Source organism: Octopus sinensis, linkage group LG24 (assembly GCF_006345805.1).
Source record: "Octopus sinensis linkage group LG24, ASM634580v1, whole genome shotgun sequence".
NCBI classification, from domain to species: Eukaryota; Metazoa; Mollusca; class Cephalopoda; order Octopoda; family Octopodidae; genus Octopus; species Octopus sinensis.
Window position 1 is genome coordinate 19,133,520 of NC_043020.1, and position 4,117 is coordinate 19,137,636.

Below are 4,117 nucleotides of genomic sequence, written 5' to 3' on the forward strand. Positions count from 1 at the left end.
ATTTACAAGTATTATAAACTTTACAGGTAAAATATTTTTCTGGGAACAAATCTCGATTTATAACATTGCTACTATGGGAAACTCTTGCTCTACTTTACAAGTTTTCACTTCACGAGTGGTTCCCAGGAACGAATTAACTTGTAAATCGATGCATTACTGCAGCTGATTGCTGTGGGATGGACGAAGCAGTCAAGCCTCCATTTTCTCCCTACTTTGGTTATCGTTTAGACTCACATCAGCACTGAACAGACAAGCAGACCACATAACAAAGGTGTTTATTTTTTTTTTTCAAGTGTAGGCAGGTGTAGCTTTGTGGTAAGAAGTTTACTTTCTAACCACTTGCTTCTAGATTCACTTCCACCACATGAGACCTTGGGCAAGTGTCTTTACTATAGCTCTGGGCAAATCAAAGCTTTCTGGGTGGGTTTGATTGACAGGAACTAAAAGAGGTCTGTCATATATGTGTGTCTGTGTGTGTGTTCTTTTATTATTTTACTTGTTTTAGTCATTTGACTGCAGCCATGCTGGAGCACTGCCTTTAGTTGAAGAAATCAACCCCAGGTCTTATTCTTTGTAAGCCTGGTACTTATTCTATCAGTCTCTTTTGCCGAACCGCTAAGTTACAGGGATGTAAGCACACCAGCATCGGTTGTCAAGTGATGGTGGTGGAGGGGGGTAACAAAGACAGACACACACATAAATATATATAAAATTAATATAAACTGCAGTTTGCAATGTGTCACCAAAAATGAGAATTACAAATGTCGCTAAATAAGCATTTTGCCGGGTGTGCTAATGATTCTGCCACCTCGCCACTGCCTTATTAATAGCAACAATGATAATAATGCTTTCAAATTTTGGTATAAGGTTAGCAATTTTGTGGGTGGGGTTACATTGACACCCCCCACCCAGTGCTCACCTGGTACCTATTTTAGCGACCTCAAAAGGATGAAAGGTAAAGTTGAACTTGGCAGAATTTAAACTCAGAACATAGAGTAGGAACAAATGATGCTAACCATTTTATCTGGTGCAGTGATGGTTCTGCAGGCTTGCTGCCTTCAGTCTCAAATTTTCGCACAAGGCCAGCAATTTTGTGGTGGTGGGTAAGGCAATTACATCAACCCCAGTGCTCAAATGGTACTTATTTTAGTGACCCCAAAAAGACGAAGGGCAAAGTTGACCCCTGCAGCATCTGCTAGCTCCCAGCCTTAATAATAACGGTATTAATAATAATAATAATTTCAAATTTTGACAGAAGGCCCCCAGTTTCAGGGGAGGGGTTAAGCTGATTACATTGTGCCCCGGTGTTCAACTGGTACTTATTTCATCAACCCTGAAAGAATGAAACGGACCTTAGTAGAATTTGAACTTGGTACGTAAAGACAGACGAAATACCACTAAGCATTTAACCCGGCATGCTAACGATTCTGCCAGGAATTCTTTCTAATTTTGGCATGTGGCCAGCTTTTTTGAGGGGAGGGGTAGTCAATTACATGCTCCGCGCCCCCCACCTTCACTGGTACTTCATTTTTTTGACTCTAAAAGGATGAAAGTCCAAGTTAACCTCAGTAGGTTTTCAACAACAACAACAACACCAATAGTAGTAGTAGTAGTAGTGGAACGAAAGCTAATATCTGTTGAGTTTTATACTTGAAATCATTTGGTCTGTTTCCTCCTACGTATTTCAGCTGCTATCGTCTATTCACTGTCTACTTAAGTGCAATCTAGTCTTGTAATATACAGCATGTCTCCTGGTGTGTCTGATAGTGCTTATAAGAGTGTGTGTGTGTGTGTGTGTGGTGTGTATATGTCCTGTGACGACAGTGGAGGAGGTGAAGGTGTGTGTGTTTGATGATGATGTTGGTGGTGCTAGTGGCTGTACGATAGTGTGTGTGTGTGTGTGATAGTGTGTCACTCTGATGCTGGCAATTGCAGTGTGTTTGATGATGGTGGTAATATGTGTGCCTGATAATAATGATCGTGGTAAGTCAAAGGCTTTCCAGCCATGACCACTCTGTCTTTTTCTTTCACATAGTGTTCACAATATGTGTCCTTCGTCTTTGAAGATAATAAAAGTACTCTGCATTGATTGCACATTATTATTATTGTCAGTGTTGGTGGAGGTGGTGGTAGCTATATTAATAGTATTGGCAGTGGCTACATTTGTTGTTGTTGTTGTTGGTTTAGCCCCAGCCAACCCAGCAGACCACTGATAAAGTTGATTCTAGCTCAGCTTTGGATCAACCTAAATATTGGTTTCAAATTTTGGCACAAAGCCAGCAAGTTTAGAGGAGGAGATGAGTCGATTACCTCAACCCCAGAGTTCAACTGGTACCTATTTAATTGACCCCCAAGGGCAAAGTCATCCTCAGCTGAATTTGAACCCAGAACATTAAGATGAACGAAATACCAATAAGCATTTTGCCCAGTGTGCTCAACAGTTCCATCAGCTCAATGCTTTGGGTAAACCTAAAGGTTTGATTGATAGGTAAAATTTGATTGATGGAAACTGACTGAGGCAAGGTTACCATTGTTGTTGGATGCTAGGCTAAATCTGATAATTTAACACCACCGCCACCACTACTACTTATTCGTTCAATGTATATGGTGCAGTGTTTCTGAAAGTGGAAAATACCAGATCTCTTCTCCCCACTGTCCAAATAGGAGTGAAATTGTTGACATGCCACACCCCTCTCTTATATAATGTGTAAAAAAAAACTATGTTTACTACTAAATAGGTGCAGGTATGGCTGAGTGGTTAAGAAGCTTGCTTTTGCAACTGCATGGTTTTGGTGTTCAATCCTTGTGTGAAACCTATAGTCATTTTTATATTATACTAGTTTAAAAGCCATACTCTGTGTGGACTTCTAAGTTAGCTCCTGCAGAAGGCTAATTGGGCCTGTGGCCAAAAATTAAACAGAGCTAAGTAGCATGACTATAATATGCCTATAACGGCCATATGCCCCGGTGGTGTTTAATCAGAAGTTAAGGGTGGATGAGAATTAATTCTGTAATGCAGTCATTCTATTGTTCCAGTCCTATGTTGAATTCCAACTGTTGGCCAGTTTGTCCCAAAGTTCTTATCTCGACCTAAAATTAAAGAAGCGAATGCCATTCATCTCCCCCTTGACCGCTGACGTTATCTGACAAATACCAACCAAGATGGTGTGAATCAGCCAAGTTTTACCTGCTAGAAATAGCAGCCCAAATGCATTTTAATCAGATTCCAATGCTGGATGTTCCAGAACTAAATGAAGGGCAGATTTTCAATCCCAGGATCACCCTGCTTTCAAAAAGGTATAATATGTTTTTATAGAGGAAATATAGACAGAAATCAGGGGTCACAAATGGACAGACAGAATTTCACATTTATTATTATAGACGTAACATCAATAATGGTTCATCGCTTGTGAAGTGTCTACCGTCATTTGGAACTGCATTTGATTCCAAAAGAAGGGTTTCTGTATATATTATTTTGGGTCCATTTCTGTGTTCTTTATCATAACCACCTCTTTGTTGTATTCAAGGCCTTTGTTGTTATTGTAGAAATATTGTATTGCCCAAAATATATTGGGAACGTGCAACATAGAAGTCAATTCCTGCTTTCAAACTTTGTATTCATGTTTCTGTGTTCGTGTGTGTATGTATCTATGTATCTGCAATGTGTGCGTTTATGTAATTGCGTGGTGGGCATTTGTTGTCTATATTTAGGAGTAACTTGACTGTCATGCTTCACCAAACCTGACTCATACATGTTGTGGTTGTTTTATTATTATATTTCTATGAAACTGATATTATCAGAGCTGCAGGGTGAAAGAAAGGATGATGATGATGATGATGACGATGACGATGTAAGTGATGGTGATGTTGATGATGATGATGAAAGTGATGATAACAAAAGTCATGATGATAATAATGATGATTGGTTATCCATTCCCCCCACCAGTTCCGTCCGGGCTGGGAAGGGTGTGTTTGTGGTCTTCATTCTACTGTGCGTCCTGGCCTCCCCCTACCCACCCATTTCGAGTTTGAGTAATGAGCCATATGGTTTCCAATGCTTCAACCTGCCCCCCCCCACCCTCCCAAACACACACACATACATATTGAAATGTTAGAT

The 4,117-nt window shown here is 40.2% G+C and overlaps 1 long non-coding RNA gene across 1 annotated transcript in view; it reads right to left on the minus strand.

Annotated features, from left to right (window-relative positions):
• Window positions 1-1,042, minus strand: part of LOC118767728 — a 13,513-nt gene extending 12,471 nt beyond the window's left edge. Inside the window, exon 1 of the long non-coding RNA XR_005003642.1 lies at window positions 909-1,042. This is a non-coding gene — a long non-coding RNA (uncharacterized LOC118767728). The remainder of the gene's footprint in view (window positions 1-908) is intronic.
• Window positions 1,043-4,117: the final 3,075 nt, after the last annotated feature.